A 17,147-nucleotide genomic window follows, 5' to 3' on the forward strand; every position below is an offset into this window, starting at 1 on the left:
ATATTTACCTTACGGCCTTCAGAAAATGTTAGCGGGCTTTCTCTGTGGCCTCCTCAGTGAGCCCTGGCCTTTCTCGCAACTCCTTGGCGTCCCACCCGCGTCTCTGCACCTCAGAGGAAGAAGAGTAGCGAGGCCGAGCGGGTGGTTTCAGATTTCTCTGTGATTGCACCCCGCCGTGTCTTTTCTGACTTTACCGTCCCCGCTTGGGGTACAGCTTTTGAGGCTCCCTCGGCCACATTTTTGTGGTTCGTGAGAGGTTTCAGTTGAGGTGAACTTTTTGCCCCTGTGATCTTGGACAGTTTATGATTCTTCGTATCTCAGTTTCATCTTCTCTAAAGCAGCGTTAATAATATTTTTGTATTAATAATATATATTGTATTCGAATATATAATATATTCGAATATATATTAGATTTAATACATTTAATATTAAATACGTTTAATATTAAATCTAATATGTATTCGAATATATAATATATTAATAATAATATTATCAAAGCAATGTTGACAATATTTTTCACATTTGCTATGTGCTTATAAAGTGCCCATTGTATGTAGAGTGCGTTGCATATGGAAAGCAGAGTGAACATAATGGATGTCTGTAATAATAGCTATGGCTTTGGCATCGTTTTCATGTCTCCCCATTTTTTTCTAAAATCCCTGGGATGGTTCGGTCCTTGAACTCGGACAGGAGAGATTTAGGTGGTATCACAGCACATCCAACATGGACATTGCTGGGCGTGTACAACTTGGAGTTTCTCTGTACCCTTTTCTTGAGAGAACCTTTAGAACACAACCCTCAACTTCCTGTCTTCTGGATTCTCTTCCTAGCTCTAAGCAATGATCTTTGTAAAGATAGCCCCACTGGCTTATACCTCTTTACTGTCTGAATTTTATCAAGAGAATTGAGGGGGGAAGAAAGAATATTGAATAACTGGTTTTAGAAGGATAAGAACTATTGTTTTAAAAGGAGCCTGAAAAAGCTGACAGTCCTCTTGTAGTTTCTTCACCATTGTTTTTTCTGTTCTTTTCGATTAGTATAATGCAACTAAATCAAATGGTACCCCCCTCCTTTAATTAGGCTCATCACTGGATTAACATAAATTTGTGTATGTTCATCTTGTTTGCTGAAAACAATTTTAATTTAAAAACTAATATTAAGAGCTTTCCTCATAGTCTTTTATGATTTAAGACACCCAAAATAATGTTTCTGAAACTTGCTGGAAAATTCTTTTTCCATTACGATAAATGTGGAAGAATATAGCCTCCAAAATAAATTATTGAATGAATGAATGTCGTAAACAAAAAGCAACAGGAGTTAAAGTGTAAGTATTTAGTATACGATAAAAGATTTCATATCAGTGGAAAATGATTACATGGTACAGGGATAATTGTAAGCGCTCTCTCTCTCTCTCTCTCTCTATATATATATATATATATATATATTTTTTTTTTTTTTTTTTTGAGGCGGAGTCTCGTTCTGTCACCCAGGCTGGAGTGCAGTGGTGCGATCTCGGCTCACTGCAAGCTCCGCCTTCCGGGTTCACGCCATGCTCCTGCCTCAGCATCCGCAGTAGCTGGGACTACAGGCACCAGTCACCACGCCCAGCTAATTTTTTTGTATTTTTAGTAGAGACGGGGTTTCACCGTGTTAACCAGGATGGTCTCAATCTCCTGACCCCGTGATCCGCCCACCTCGGCCTCCCAAAATGCTGGGATTACAGGCATGGGCGACCACGCCTGACCCATTGTAAGCTATATTTAAAAAAAATTTATACCTTACATCATACATTGAAAATAATAAATGAGACCAAAAAGAAAAATAATTGGAAGAACCTATATATAAATATAAATATTCTGGGGGATGAGAAGGCTGGCCTTAATCATAATTTCATGTGCAGCAACCATAAAGGAAAAGTTTGAAAAATTGGACTTTCCAAAAAAAATCAGTTATATAAAGCAAAATGAAAACAAAGGTGGGGGGGCAAATCAATTGGGAAAAATGTTTGTTAATGTTTATTGTGTATAAAGGGCTAAGAGTCTTAATGCCTAGAGAGTTGTTATTAGAAGAAACAAACGTGTCAAAAGAAAAATAATGAACACTGAGGCAAACTGCATTAGATTGCCATTGCCATAACGAAAGTCTTTAAGCTTCAAATACTTTGGAGATTAAACAGCACAAATTTGTTTTCTTATAGTTCTGGGGCCTAGAAGTCCAAGATTACGGTGTCAGCAGGTTTGGTATCTCCCAAGGCCTTTCTCGTTGGCTTGCAGATGGCTACTTTCTTGCTGTGTCCTCACATAGCCTTGCGTCTGTGCACATTACCCTGATGTCTCTTTCTAGAGCCTCACCTTTATGACTTCCATTAAACCTTAATTACCTCCTTAAAAACCCTATTCCAAATACAGTCACATTGAAGTTAGCACTCCAACATATGAGTTTCGGGGGATACAATTAAGTCCACAATACAGACCAAGAAAGCAGAAATGTTAATAGTCTATAGGGTGAAAAAAAAAAAAAGTTTATCTTCACCAGTAGTTTAAGAAATGCAAATTTAACTACAGTGTAATGTCTGTTTTTGAACTATCATTTTGGCAAGTAATAAAGTCCATGAGAATGGAGAAGGAATAGATAATACTGGATTTTGAAAGAAGAATGCATTAATTTTTTGTGACAGAACTATAAATTAATAGTATATGAAAGAGAAGGATAAGCCTAAACTGACTTAGGTTTTCAGCTGGAATGATTGGGAGAATGAATGAAGAGGATAGAGCTATTTGTTCAGATCATAGTAGCTCAGTTCTCTCTCAGAGTCAAGGCTGAGCCCCTAGCAAGTGTTTTGAATAAGGTGACTCTACAAAGTTGATTGGACTAAGAATAGGTACCTAATTCCGGTTGAATCTGTTGGAATTTTTCACACAAGAATCTGCATTTATTTATTTTTCTTTTTTTTTAATGATACTTTATGTTCTAGGGTACATGGGTGCGACGTGCAGGTTTGTTACATATGTATGCATGTGCCATGTTGGTGTTCTGCACCCATTAACTCGTCATTTACATTAGGTATATCTCCTAATGCTATCTCTCCCCCTCCACGCTGACAATAGGACCCAGTGTGTGATGATCCCCTTCCTGTGTCCGAGTGATCTCATTGTTCAATTCCCACCTATGAGTGAGAACATGCGGTGTTTGGTTGTCTGTTCTTGTGATAGTTGACTGAGAATGATAGTTTCCAGCTGCATCCATGTCCCTACAAAGGACACAAACTCATCCTTTTTGGTAGCTGCATAGTATTCCATGGTGTATATGTGCAACATTTTCTTAATCCAGCCTGTCACTGATGGACATTTGAGTTGATTCCAAGTCTTTGCTATTGTGAATAGTGCCACAATAAACATACGTGTGCATATGTCTTTATAGCAGCATGACTTATAATCCTTTGGGTATATCCCCAGTAATGAGATGGCTGGGTCAAATGGTATTTCTAGTTCTAGATCCTTGAGGAATCGCCACACTGTTTTCCGTAATGGTTGAACTAGTTTACAATCCCACCAACAGTGTAAAAGTGTTCCTATTTCTCCACATCCTCTCCAGCACCTGTTGTTTCCTGACTTTTTAATGATTGCCATTCTAACTGGTGTGAGATGGTATCTCATTGTGCTTTTGATTTGCGTTTCTCTAATGGCGAGTGATGATGAGCATTTTTTCATGTGTCTGCGGGCTGTATGAATGTCTTCTTTTGAGAAATGTCTGTTCATATCCTTTGCCCACGTTTTGATGGGGTTGTTTGTTTTTTTCTTGTAAATTTGATTGAGTTTTTTATAGGTTCTGGATATTAGCTCTTTGTCAGATGAGTAGATTGCAAAAATTTTCTCCCATTCTGTAGGTTGCCTGTTCACTCTGGTGGTAGTTTCTTTTGCTGTGCAGAAGCTCTTTAGTTTAATTAGATCCCATTTGTCAATTTTGGCTTTTGTTGCCGTTGGTTTTGGTGTTTTAGACATGAAGTCTTTGCCCATGCCTATGTCCTGAATGGTATTACCTATGTTTTCTTCTAAGTTTTTATGGTTTTAGGTCTAACATTTAAGTCTCTAATCCATCTTGAATTAATTTTCGTATAAGGAGTAAGGAAAAGATCCAGTTTCAGCTTTCTACTTATGGCTAGCCAATTTTCCCAGCACGATTTATTAAATAGGGAATCCTTTCACCATTTCTTGTTTTTGTCAAGTTTGTCAAAGATCAGATGGCTGTAGATGTGTGGTATTATTTCTGAGGGCTCTATTCTGTTCCATTGGTCTAGATCTCTGTTTTGGTACCAGTACCAGCTATTTTGGTTACTGTAGCCTTGTAGTATAGTTTAAAGTCAGGTATCGTGATGCCTCCTGCTTTGTTCTTTTGGCTTAGGATTGTCTTGACAATGCGGGCTCTTTTTTGGTTCCATATGAACTTTAAAGCAGTTTTTTCCAATTCCGTGAAGAAAGTCATTGGTAGCTTAATGGGCATTGAATCTATAAATTACCTTGTGCAATATGACCATTTTCATGATATTCATTCTTCCTATGCATGAGCATGGTATGTTCTTCCATTTGTTTGTGTCCTCTTTGATTTCACTGAGCAGTGGTTTGTAGTTCTCCTTGAAGAGGTCTTTTACGTCCCTTGTAAGTTGGATTCCTAGGTATTTTATTTTCTTTGAAGCTATTGTGAATGGGAGTTCATTCATGATTTGGCTCTCTGTTTGTCTGTTACTGGTGTATAAGAATGCTTGTGATTTTTGCACATTGCTTTTGTATCCTGAGACTTTGCTGAAGTTGCTTATTAGCTTAAGGAGATTTTGGGCTGAGACAATGGGGTTTTCTAAATATACAATCATGTCATCTGCAAACAGGGACAATTTGTTCTTCTTTTCCTAGCTGAATACCCTTGATTTCTTTCTCTTGCCTGATTGCCCTAGCCAGAACTTCCAACACTATGTTGAATAGGAGTGGTGAGAGAGGGCATCCCTGTCTTGTGCCAGTTTTCAAAGGGAATGCTTCCAGTTTTTGCCCATTCAGTATGATATTGGCTGTGGGTTTGTCATAAATAGCTCTTATTATTTTGAGATACGTTCCATCAGTATCGAATTTATTGAGCGTTTTTAGCATGAAGGGCTGTTGAATTTTGTCAAAGGCCTTTTCTGCATCTATTGAGATAATCATGTGGTTTTTGTCTTTGGTTCTGTTTATATGCTGGATTATGTTTATTGATTTGCATATGTTGAACCAGCCTTGCATCTCAGGGATAAAGCCCACTTGATCATGGTGGATAAGCTTTTTGATGTGCTGCTGGATTCGGTTTGCCAGTATTTTATTGAAGATTTTTGTATCGATGTTCATCAGGGATATTGGTCTAAAATCCCTTTTTTGTTGTTGTTGTGTCTCTGTCAGGCTTTGCTATCAGGATGATGTTGGCCTCGTAAAATGAATTAGGGAGGATTCCCTTTTTTTCTATTAATTGGAATAGTTTCAGAAGGAATGGTACCAACTCTTCCTTGTACCTCTGGTAGAATTGGGCTGTGAATCTATCTGGTCCTGGACTTTTTTTGGTTGGTAGGCTATTAATTATTGCCTCAATTTCAGAGCCTGCTATTGGTCTATTCAGGGATTCAACTTCTTCCTGGTTTAGTCTTGGGAGAGTGTCAGTGTCCAGGAGATTATCCATTTCTTCTAGATTTTCTAGTTTATTTGCATAGAGGTGTTTATATTATTCTCTGATGGTAGTTTGTATTTATGTACGGTCAGTGGTGATATCCCCTTTATCATTTTTTATTGCATCTATTTGATTCTTCTCTCTTTTCTCCTTTATTAGCCTTGCTAGCAGTCTATCAATTTTGTTGATCTTTTCAAAAAACCAGTTCCTGGATTCATTGATTTCTTGGAGGGTTTTTGTGTCTCTATCTCCTTCAGTTCTGCTCTGATCTTAGTTATTTCTTGCCTTCTGCTAGCTTTTGAATGTGTTTGCTCTTGCTTCTCTAGTTCTTTTAATTGTGATGTTAGAGTGTCAATTTTAGATCTTTCCAGCTTTCTCTTGTGGGCATTTAGTGCTATAAATTTCCCTCTACACACTGCTTTCAATGTGTCCCAGAGATTCTGGTATGTTGTATCTTTGTTCTCATTGGTTCCAAAGAACATCTTTATTTCTGTCTTCATTTCATTATGTACCCAATAGTCATTCAGGAGCAGGTTGTTCAGTTTCCATGTAGTTGAGTGGTTTTGATTGAGTTTCTTAGTCCTGAGTTCTAGTTTGATTGCACTGTGGACTGAGAGATAGTTTGTTATAATTTCTGTTCTTGTACATTTGCTGAGGAGTGCTTTACTTCCAACTATGTGGTCAATTTTGGAATAAGTGTGATGTGGTGCTGAGAAGAATGAATATTCTGTTGATTTGGGGTGGAGAGTTCTGTAGATGTCTATTAGGTCCACTTGGTGCAGAGTTGAGTTCAATTCCTGGATATCCTTGTTAACTTTCTGTCTCGTTGATCTGCCTAATGTTGACAGTGGAGTGTTGAAGTCTCCCATTATTATTGTATGGGAGTCTAAGTCTCTTCATAGGTCTCTAAGGACTTGCTTTATGAATCTGGGTGCTCCTGTATTGGGTGCATATATATTTAGGATAGTTAGCTCTTTTTGATGAATTGATCCTTTTACCATTATGTAATGGCTTTCTTTGTCTCTTTTGATCTTTGATGGTTTAAAGTCTGTTTTATCAGAGACTAGGATTGCAACCCCTGCTTTTTTGTGTGTTCCATTTGCTTGGTAGATCTTCCTCCATCCCTTTATTTTGAGCCTATGTTTGTCTCTGCACATGAGATGGATCTTCTGAATACATCAAACTGATGGGTCTTGACTCTTTATCCAATTTGCCAGTCTGTGTCTTTTAATTGGGCCATATAGTCCATTTACATTTAAGGTTAATATTGTTATGTGTGAACTTGATCCTGTCATTATGATATTAGCTGGTTATTTTGCTCGCTAGTTGATGCAGTGTCTTTCTAGCATCCATGGACTTTACATTTTGACATGTTTTTGCAATGGCTGGTACCGGTTGTTCCTTTCCATGTTTAGTGCTTCCTTCAGGATCTCTTGTAGGGCAGGCCTGGTGGTGACAAAATCTCTAAACATTTGCTTGTCTGTAAAGGATTTTATTTCTCCTTCACTTATGAAACTTAGTTTGGCTGGATACAAAATTCTGGATTGACAATTCTTTTCTTTTAGAATGTCAAATGTTGGCCCCCACTGTCTTCTGGCTTGGAGAGTTTCTGCCGAGAGATCTGCTGTTAGTCTGATGGGCTTCTCTTTGTGTGTAAGCCGACCTTTCTCTCTGGCTGCCCTTAACATTTTTTCCTTCATTTCAACTTTGGTGAATCTGACAATTTTGTGTCTTGGAGTTGCTGTTCTCCAGTAGTATCTTTGTGGCGTTCTCTGTATTCTTGAATTTTAATGTTGGCCTGCCTTACAAGTTTGGGGAAGTTCTCCTGGATGATATCCTGAAGAGTATTTTCCAACTTGGTTCCATTTTCCCCATCACTTTCAGGCACACCAATCAGACATAGATTTGCTCTTTTCACTTAATCCCATATTTCTTGGAGGCTTTGTTCATTTCTTTTCACTCTTTTTTCTCTACACTTCTCTTCTCGCTTCATTTCTTTCATTTGATCTTCAGTCGCTGATACTCTTTCTTCCAGTTGATTAAGTTGGTTACTGAAGCTTGTGCATTTGTCACGTAGTTCTCGTGTTATGGTTTTCATCTCCATCAGTTCTTTAAGGTCTTCTCTGCATTGATTATTCTAGTTATCCATTCGTCCATCCTTTTTTCAAGATTTTTAGTTTCTTTGCACTCGTTATGTAGTTCCTTCTTTAGCTCTGAGAAGTTTGATCAACTGCAGGCTGCTTCTCTCAACTCGTCAAAGTCATTTTCTGTCCAGCTTTGTTCTGTTGCTGGCGATGAGCTGCGTTCCTTTGGAGGGGGAGACGTGCTCTGATTTTTTGAATTTCCAGCTTTTCTGCACTGCTTTTTCCCCATCTTTGTGGTTTTATCTGCCTTTGATCTTTGATGATGGTGACGTACTAATGGGGTTTTGGTGTAGGTGTCCTTTCTGTTCGTTAGTTTTCCTTCTAAAAGTCAGGGCCCTCTGCTGTAGGTCTGTTGGAGTTTGTTTGAGGTCCACTCCAGACCCTGTTTGCCTGGGTATCAGCAGTGGAGCCTGCAGAAGATAGAATATTGCTGAACAGCGAGTGTTGCTGTCTGATTCTTGCTCTGGAAGCTTCGTCTCAGGGGTGTACCCTGTCATGTGAGGTGTGAGGTGTCTGTCTGCACCTAGTGGGGGATGTCTCCCAGTTAGGATACTCAGGGGTCAGGGACCCACCTGAGCAGGCAGTCTGTCCATTCTCAGATCTCAACGTCCGTGCTGGGAGATCAGTGGGAGATCAGAGCTCCCAGTGGAGCTCTCTTCAAAGCTGTCAGACAGGGGCATTTACCTCTGCTGAGGTTTCTGCTGCTTTTTGTTTAGCTCTGCCCTGTCCCCAGAGGAGGAGTCTACAGAGGCAGCAGCCTCCTTGAGCTGTGGTGGGTTCCACCCAATTTGAGCTTCCTGGCGGCTTTGTTTACCTACTTAAGCCTCAGCAATGGCAGGCGCTCCTCCCCCAGCCTCGCTGCCGCCTTGCAGTTAGATCTCAGACTGCTGCGCTAGTAATGAGGGAGGCTCCGTGGGCGTGGGACCCTCTGGGCCAGGTGTGGGATATAATCTCCTGGTGTGCCGTTTGCTAAGACCCTTGGTAAAGCACAGTATTTGGGTGGGAGTTACCCGATTTTCCAGGTGTTGTGTGTCTCAATTTCCTTTGGCTAGGAAAAGGAATTCCCTTCCCCCTGGCGCTTCCCAGGTGAGGCGATTCCTCGCCCTGCTTCAGCTCTTGCTGGTTGGGCTGCACCCGCAGACCAGTGCCAACTGTCCAACATGCCCCAGTGAGATGAACCTGGTACCTCAGTTGAAAATGCAGAAATCACCCATCTTCTGTGTCGCTCACACTGTGAGCTGGAGGCTGGAGCTGTTCCTATTTGGCCTTCTTCAAGAATCTATATTTACACCAAATTTTAAAAATTTAGTGTCTTAAGTGGCAGGGCTGTAACATACACTCATATATATTTATATAAAACCTTGGGAAATATAGATTGGCCATTTTTCCGCTAGAGAAATAGAAAAAGTGTAGAGATGAGGTGGGGAGAAAGAGAGGATGATACTTTCCAAAAGGATGAGATGGAAAAATAGTGCAGATACAATTCTAGTCTCTTTTTAAAGAATTTTTTCTTTGGCCTGGTTTCATTCCTCCCCTGGAGTTCTGTAAAATATTCCTGTATCCTTATAAAATTCCCCCCTCTTTTTTTCTTGCATAAGTAACTTGACTAAGTTTTATGTTATCTTAAAACCAAGACTGATAAGAATAAATGAGAAGGAGAATTTAAAGCTGACTTTTATACCTTTCAGCCTTAAGGAATTTATAGAACTTCACACAAAGTGGATCTCTAAGTGCATTGCTCAAAGCTTCACCTTTTGTGGAAATTTTTCTTCTACACTGTTATTCAAAGATTTTATGAGTGATGTTATCACACAGCTGCTTCTCATTTTTTACTGGCACCTGCATACCAAGCCAGCCTATCCATAATCTCGCCATAAAAGTTTTTTCCTCCTCCTTCAACTGGCCATAGAGTAATCCCTATGTAACCATTGGTGTGAGGTGAGGGAGGTGTTTTGGTGCAAACTTGGTGGGTTGCATGGGCATCTGAGCTGCTTGCTCATGCAGCTTGCTCATACCCTCTGGTGCTTGTGTCTCAGATGTACCATTATCTTTTTATCTATTTCTGGTGGGGTATCTGACTTTGAGTTGAAGTCTCTGACAGTACCCAGCTTATGGTGGGCGATTTCAAACATCTCAAAAATTAAAATCCCAACTGTCAGAAGAGAATGGAATAATACATTCTAAATGCTGAGGGGGGAAAAAACTAACCTAGAAGTGTGTATTAAGGTCCTTGGCTTGTTCAAAAAGATGTCAGAGGTACTAAAATCACTTTAGAATTTACTATACTTTATAATTAAATACTTATGGAAAATATATTGGTAAATGAAGAAGGCAAAAGAAACAGAAAAAAGGCTCAAAGCGGTAAGGGAAAGATTAAGATAGTACAATGTTGTAGAACCAAAGTTTATATAATTGTCAAAAAGAGGTGATCTATATGTCATGATGCAGGTCAAAAACTTGAAGATGAAGACATGCCTATTGAATGTAATATTTAGCAGATTTTTAGTGACCTTTCAAAGAAATGTTTTATGGTTAACCAGATGGCAAAGGGTTAAGGAAGAGTGATTGGGAAAAGGAGAAAGAGATAAATATTTGGTAATATTGTCTATAGTGAGTTTTGTTTAAGTCATTGGATTCAGACCTTCCAGAAATGAAGTGAGATATTATCCTATTTTATCTCACAAATACCCCCAGACACTGGGTATAGCTTTCCTTCTAGCCTTTTATTTTATTTCCAGATTGGTTTCTTGCTTTCTTAGTAGGTTGCAGATGTTTATCTTCTGGTACCTTAAATGATACAGGTAGAATAGGATGCTGTGTGGACTATAGGGATTTTTGCCAGTCAGCTTTATATACTTGTCTCCGCTGCCCTCCTTACACAGGGTTCTAGTCTAGTGATTACATCTTCACCTTGAAGGTTACAACTTAGTCCAGATAAAGTACTCTCAAGTACATCTCTGATCTCTGAGTAAAAATAAACTTCAATCAGCCAATCCACTGTATCATTTTGTTGTTAGACTGGGCTACCCTGTATTTTGCTGTTAGATTTCATACCACCTCATTCTGTGTACATCCTTCACTGACCTCTTGGACACCTCAAATTTCCAAAAAGGTTATGGTTTAAACTTTGTTATGTGTTTTCACTTTGCTCATTTTTGCCATAATTCGTTTCACATCACTGTTTTTCTTTTGTATTATCTGGCTTATTATTCTTGGTTTTCACACATTTAGCTGCATAATGTAACTACTTAACATTTTAATTGGTTATGTGAAGCACCGAATGCTTCGTTTAATTAGGGAAGAAGTAATATTTTGTAAATGAAGCTGTGGTAGTAATAGTAACAACTATTAGTTGTAATTATATCTTAACTAATTTACACTGTATCCAAGAGAGTAAGAAATGTTTGACAGTTCTTTTCAGATGTAAGCTGTGAAACTCTCACTTTGGTAAAGACTGCTTCTTCTTGATGTCTCTCCTTGAAAGCGGTGGATTAGAGGTAGCTTTGCCCACAGATATTTTAATCTCCAAAAAGTATTTCATTCCAAATTTTAATAGTGTCAAAGCTAACAGGATATTGCAGATACATAAATTACTTAGGTAGGAAATCTTGATTTCTTGATATTTTATGTAGAATAAATAGTCAAGTTTATACTATAACATCCTGGCAAAATTGTAACAAATAAGAGAAGACTGCTTACATAAATTCTGTGTTCATGAATACTATATTAGATGTTTGTAAAGAGTTATCGTAACTGTAATGCTCTAAGCATGCAGAGGGAAATGAAATCTTGGTTAGATGGTTAGTCATTGAAGATCTAACAGGGCACAGGGATATAGATGATAAATAAATTAGCAAAATTTTCAAAGAAAAAAGTTGTACAAAAAATTGACAAAGGGAAGATCCTGTAATAAAGAAAACATTGAATTTAGAAACTAGAGAAGCATAGTCTCATTTTACAGATGAACACACTAGAACCCAGAAAAAATTTTCAAATCATGTGCCCCAGGTTACCAGCAGAGGCAGTGTAATACTCTTTCCACTCTGTCCTGATGCCTCCCAGTGATCACTGATTATTTGCACTACATACAGAGCCTATTGCTGCTGGCAAAGCTCTTTCTCAAAACAAATAAAAAAATCTACTTCACCTCTAGCCTTTTTTGATTCTTACAACACTGCTCTTCTTGTTCTACTTCCTTCTCTCTGGTCACATCTTTCCTCTATGTTTCACTGGCATCTCTTCTTCTCCCTCTAATTTTTTTTTTTTTTTTTGAGATGGAATCTCACTCTGTTGCCTAGGCTGGAGTGCAGTGGCACAATCTGGGCTCACTGCAACCTCTGCCTCACAGGTTCAAGCGATTCTCTTGCTTCAGCCTCCCAAGTAGCTGGGACTACAGGAGTGTGCCATCATGCCTGACTAATTTTTGTATTTTTAGTAGAGACCGGGTTTCATTATGTTGGCCAGGCTGGTTTCGAACTCCTGACCTCATAATCTGCCTGCCTCGCCCTCCCAAAGTGCTGGGATTACAGGTGTGAGCTACCATGCCTGGCCTCTCCCTCTGAATTTATAGCTTCTTTCATGGATTCAGTTTTCACCTCTACTGGCTCAATTTTCTTATTTGTAATATGAGAGAATTTAAGTTGCTTCTTTTTAATTCTAAAAGCTGAGTAAAGTTTAATACAAAATGATGAATGTTATAAAAGTCCTATTTTGAAAACCAGTTGTCTGACTAGACACCTTACCAAAGAAGTTATACATATGGCAAGTAAACATATAAAAATATATTCAATATCCTATGTCATTAGAGAATTGTAAATTAAAATTACAAGATAACAATACACACCTGTTAAAATGATCAAAATCCAAAACGCTAACAACACCAAATACTGGTGAGTATGTGGAGCAACAAGACCACTCATCTATTGCTGGTAGGAATGCAACATAGTACAGCCACTTTGGAAGACAGTTTGGCAGTGTCTTACAAAACTAAACTTGTTTTTACATGAGATCCAGCAGTTGTACCCTTAGGTACAATGCAGAAACTGTGGGCCAGGCATGGTGGCTCAAGCCTGTAATCCCAGCACTTTGAGGCTGAGGTGGGCAGATCACCTGAGGTCAGGAGTTCGAGACCAGCCTGGCCAACATGGCAAAACCCTGTCTCTACTAAAAATACAAAAATAGCTGTGCATGGTGATGGGTGCCTATAATCCCAGCTACTCAGGAAGCTTAGGCAGGAGAATTGCTTGAACCCAGGAGGCGGAGGTTGCAGTGAGCCAAGATCACATCACTACACTCCAGCTGGGTGACAGAGACTCCGTCTCAAACAAACAAATTAACAAAAAAAAAACCCCACAAAAAACACCTGTGGACTTCAGGTGATAATAATGTGTTAATATAGGTTCATTGATTGTAGCAAATATACCCTTGTGGTGCAGCATATTGATAACCGGGGTTGTATCTGTGTGTGGAGGTAGGGAAGGCAGATATGGAAACTCTCTGTACTTTGTGCTTGGTTTTGCTGTGAACCTAAAATTGATCTAAAAAGTAAAGTTTAGACTGGGTGTGGTGGCTGACGTCTGTAATCCCAGCACTTTGGGAGGCGTAGGCGGGTGGATCACGTGAGGTCAGGGGTTTGAGACCAGCCTGGGCAACATGGTGAAACTCCATCTCTACTAAAAATATAAAAATTAGCCAGGCATGGCGGTGCATCGTTTGGGTGATCAGACCCAACACCCGGTTGTGGGGGCGATGAAGTCTGGTGGAGTCAAAGGATTGAGAAAAAGACAGTTTGAGAAGTAAAGTGGGACCAGGGGGCCATCGCAATTGTGGAGGCTGCAAAGGCCCTGAGCTCTGGGAGCCCACACTATTTATTGGTAATCCAACCAAGAAATAGGTGATGAGAATGTAGGGGTCAAAAGGGCAGGCACATGATCTACAGCTGTGACAGTTTAGCATTTATATGGAACATTTTCTGCTACTTGAGATAATGGGAATACAGTTGATCTAGGAGCCTAAGAGGGCTAGAAGCAAGGAGCCAGCAAGTCTAGGCACATTCCAGAGGACATTATATCAGACATGCAAGCCCTGCCTCAGTTTTTTCCCCAACACTCAGCTTTTTCCCAACATGCCCCCCTTCCCTTTTTTGTAAAAGAGAAGTTATCATTATTACTGTCATTACTAACTATCATTATTACTAGCATAAAAGGTGACCTCTTTTAATTGAGCAAGGCAATTGCAGGCTGTGCAGCCCTTAATTGCGGGTTGGTGATCCAGCTTCGTTTTTCTTAGCCCTTATTCAAACTGGAGCTGCTCTGGTTTGAATGCTTCACACATCTCTCTCCTTTCCCTTTTACAAGAGGACTCTTAATCCTAGGGGTTGCAGAAGGATGAAGGTCCATATTCCGTAATTTCTTCATGCTAAATAGGGGTGAGGATATTTCTGCCTAACTACTAAGGTCTCTTGTATTCGGGGTAGAGAGGAGCTGAGTCAGAAAGCATTGGTCCATTAGACATCGTGACTCTGGTCGGTCTTCATTCCATCTTCGCATTCAGATTCACCTGGCTCATGGCTCATACTGGGGGAGCCCAGTCCGTGGTTGGGATCCATGGGTCCCTCCAGTCTCCCGTTCCATGGTCATACACATCTTGAGGGCATCCACATGGTTCATCCATCTCCTGCAAAAACACAAGCATACCCTTACCCCCACCTTAGTAAATCTACTGAAACAGAAGCAAAAACTTTTGTGGCTGTAGCCAGGAGGCCACTGATAATGAGAAACAGGCCCCTTTTAACACAAGGCACAGGGAAAGCAAATTGAGGCGTCTCAAACCTTCAATTCATACTGTACAGGTGGGTCCACTAGATGCTTTGGCTCATGGTGGGTCTTCAGATGTTTGGTGGGCACCCACACTGGCACCTGATTGTCACCTGGTGAGACACAAGGAAGTCCTCCTCCCCATATAATTATCTTTCCTTTTTCACAGCTCCCTGCATTTGCATCCCTCTGTCACATATCCTGTCCAGCCCCTTTGCTGTCCTTCTGTCTTGTCAGGCATTGTTCTGCTGCAGCCATAAGTTGAATTACAGCACTAACAGACCTTAAATCTGTTAACATTCTCCATTTCCCTGATTTTTTCATGTTGACAAATACAGGAGAATTCCAAGGGGAGAAAGTAGGTTCTATATGACCCTTTTGCAAATGTTCCTGCACCAGCTCATTTAAAGCCTCAGTTTTTCCTGTTTCAGCAGCCATTGGTCCACCCAAACTGGTTTGGCAGTTAGCCAAACAAGAGGACTGGGAGCTGGAGGCTCAACAATGGCCGCTCCTAAAAATGACACCCCAATCTGGTCCAATCTGTTTGTCCTTTCAATTCTAAAGGTTCTGATTGGCCATATTTATTTTTTTCCTAGTCCTTTTCCCAGGCGATATCCCATATTTCTCATCACTACTATATTGATCCATAGGAATAGATATTTCAGCATCACATTGTTACAAGAAGTCTCTGCCCCATAAATTGACAGGAATAGGTGTAGTGATAGGCTCAATTGTCCCTTCCTGACCATCTGGCCCTTGACATGGTAAAATCAAGGAACTTTGAAAAACTTCCGAGGCAACTCCTACCCCAATAATACGAATGGATGCTTTTTGCTTAGACCAATGTCAGTGCCATTGATTTATAGTAATAATAGAGACATCAGCTCCAGTATCTACTAGTCCTTCAGAATCTTTTCCCTGAATAGTTACTGTGCAAATAGCTCTTTTGTCAGACATTTGATTAAACCAATATACAGCCTTTCCTGTTGGATTAGTACTACCAAAGCCTCCTATTCTCTTCACTGTGCCGCTTCCTAGTTTTATGTAAGGTAACAGCAACAACTGAACAGTTCTTTCTCCTGGGGAAGCAGACCACGGAGTTGAGGAACTAATAACTAATTGAATTTCTCCAGTATAATCAGAATCAATTATTCCCATATGCACAGTGACACCTTTCAAATTTAGAGTAGACTTTCCAAGTAATAGACCAACTGTTCCTGTGGGTAAGGGTCCCCTAACTCCCATAGGAGTCCCCCATAGGGACCTTTTTTGGTGTGGCTCCCCAGGAAGTAAGGATACGGGAATTGTGCTGCAGAGGTCTATGACAGCACTTCCTGCTGTGGCGTGGACAATTGTACATTTGTAAGGGCACTCGCTGTACCAGTTATGCCTCGGTTTGTTGAGGGGCTCGAGGTGGGCCCCTCTTCCAGTTTTCTGAGAGAGGTTGTCCATCTTTGCTAATTTTAGAATGACACTGACTTGACCAGTGATGGCTTTTTTCACCACGGGGTCATACACTGGGACTTTTCTGTTGTTCGATGGTAGCTCTTGCCTTTTGATTTCCTTTTCTACATTCCCTTTTTTGTGTGTCCAAATTGCCCACAATTAAAGCAAGAGCCTGAGAAACGGGGCATATTCTTTCTGACTGTTAATCCAGCCATAGCCTGAGCTAAAAGAGTAGCCTTATGTAAGTTACCTCCAATGCCATCACAAGCCTTAATATACTCAGCTAAATGAGACTTCCCTCTCAGGGGTCTAATAGCAGTTTGACACTGCATTAGCATTATCGTATGCAACAAGGTGCATTACAAATCTTGAGCTGTTTTATCAATTACGGCTTTATACACAGCCTCTTGGAGCCCAGCAATAAAATCAATATGATTCTTTAGGTTCTTGTCGGACAGAACTGAAAGGATATTTTCCTCCTTTAACATTTATCCTTTCCCATGCCTGTAAGCACACAGAGTGTAGCTGAACAATGGCAACATCCTCCATTACTGCTTGATTTTCTAATTGACCCCAATCAGGTCTGACTCCCATTAACTGTTCAAAGGAAACAGGTACACGTGGTTGTGCTTGTGTATTTTCCCTTGCCTGAGTTTGAGCTTCATCAGCCCACCAGGTTTTAAACTGCAAGTACTGAGATGGAGTGAGAACAGATTTTATTGAAGTATCCCAATCATACGGTATTAATCTATTATCGAGAGAAATGTTTTTTAATAAAGTTTGCACAAAAGGGGAGTTTGGCTCATATTGACTAATGGCTTGCTTGAATTCCTTTAACAGCTTAAAAGGAAAGGTGGTCCAATTAGCTATATTCTGTCCTCCCTGCTGGATTATAGTTACAGGAAATTGTCATGTTTCAAGATCTCCCTCGGCTCTAGCCTTTTGAATAGAATTTTGTATAGCAGCACCAATTGCTCCAGATTTTAATGTTGCAACTACAGGAGCAGTTAGTTTTGTAGCTAATTCATCTTCTCACCCATTAAGGGGAGAGAGAGGAGGT

The 17,147-nt window shown here is 40.0% G+C and overlaps 1 long non-coding RNA gene across 1 annotated transcript in view; it reads left to right on the top strand.

Annotated features, from left to right (window-relative positions):
- LOC140713195 (uncharacterized) overlaps positions 1 to 17,147 on the top strand; it is a 979,701-nt gene that overhangs the window by 113 nt on the left and 962,441 nt on the right. The window lies entirely within an intron of this gene.

The sequence above is a fragment of the Chlorocebus sabaeus genome, chromosome 13, assembly GCF_047675955.1.
Source record: "Chlorocebus sabaeus isolate Y175 chromosome 13, mChlSab1.0.hap1, whole genome shotgun sequence".
Classification (NCBI taxonomy): domain Eukaryota; kingdom Metazoa; phylum Chordata; class Mammalia; order Primates; family Cercopithecidae; genus Chlorocebus; species Chlorocebus sabaeus.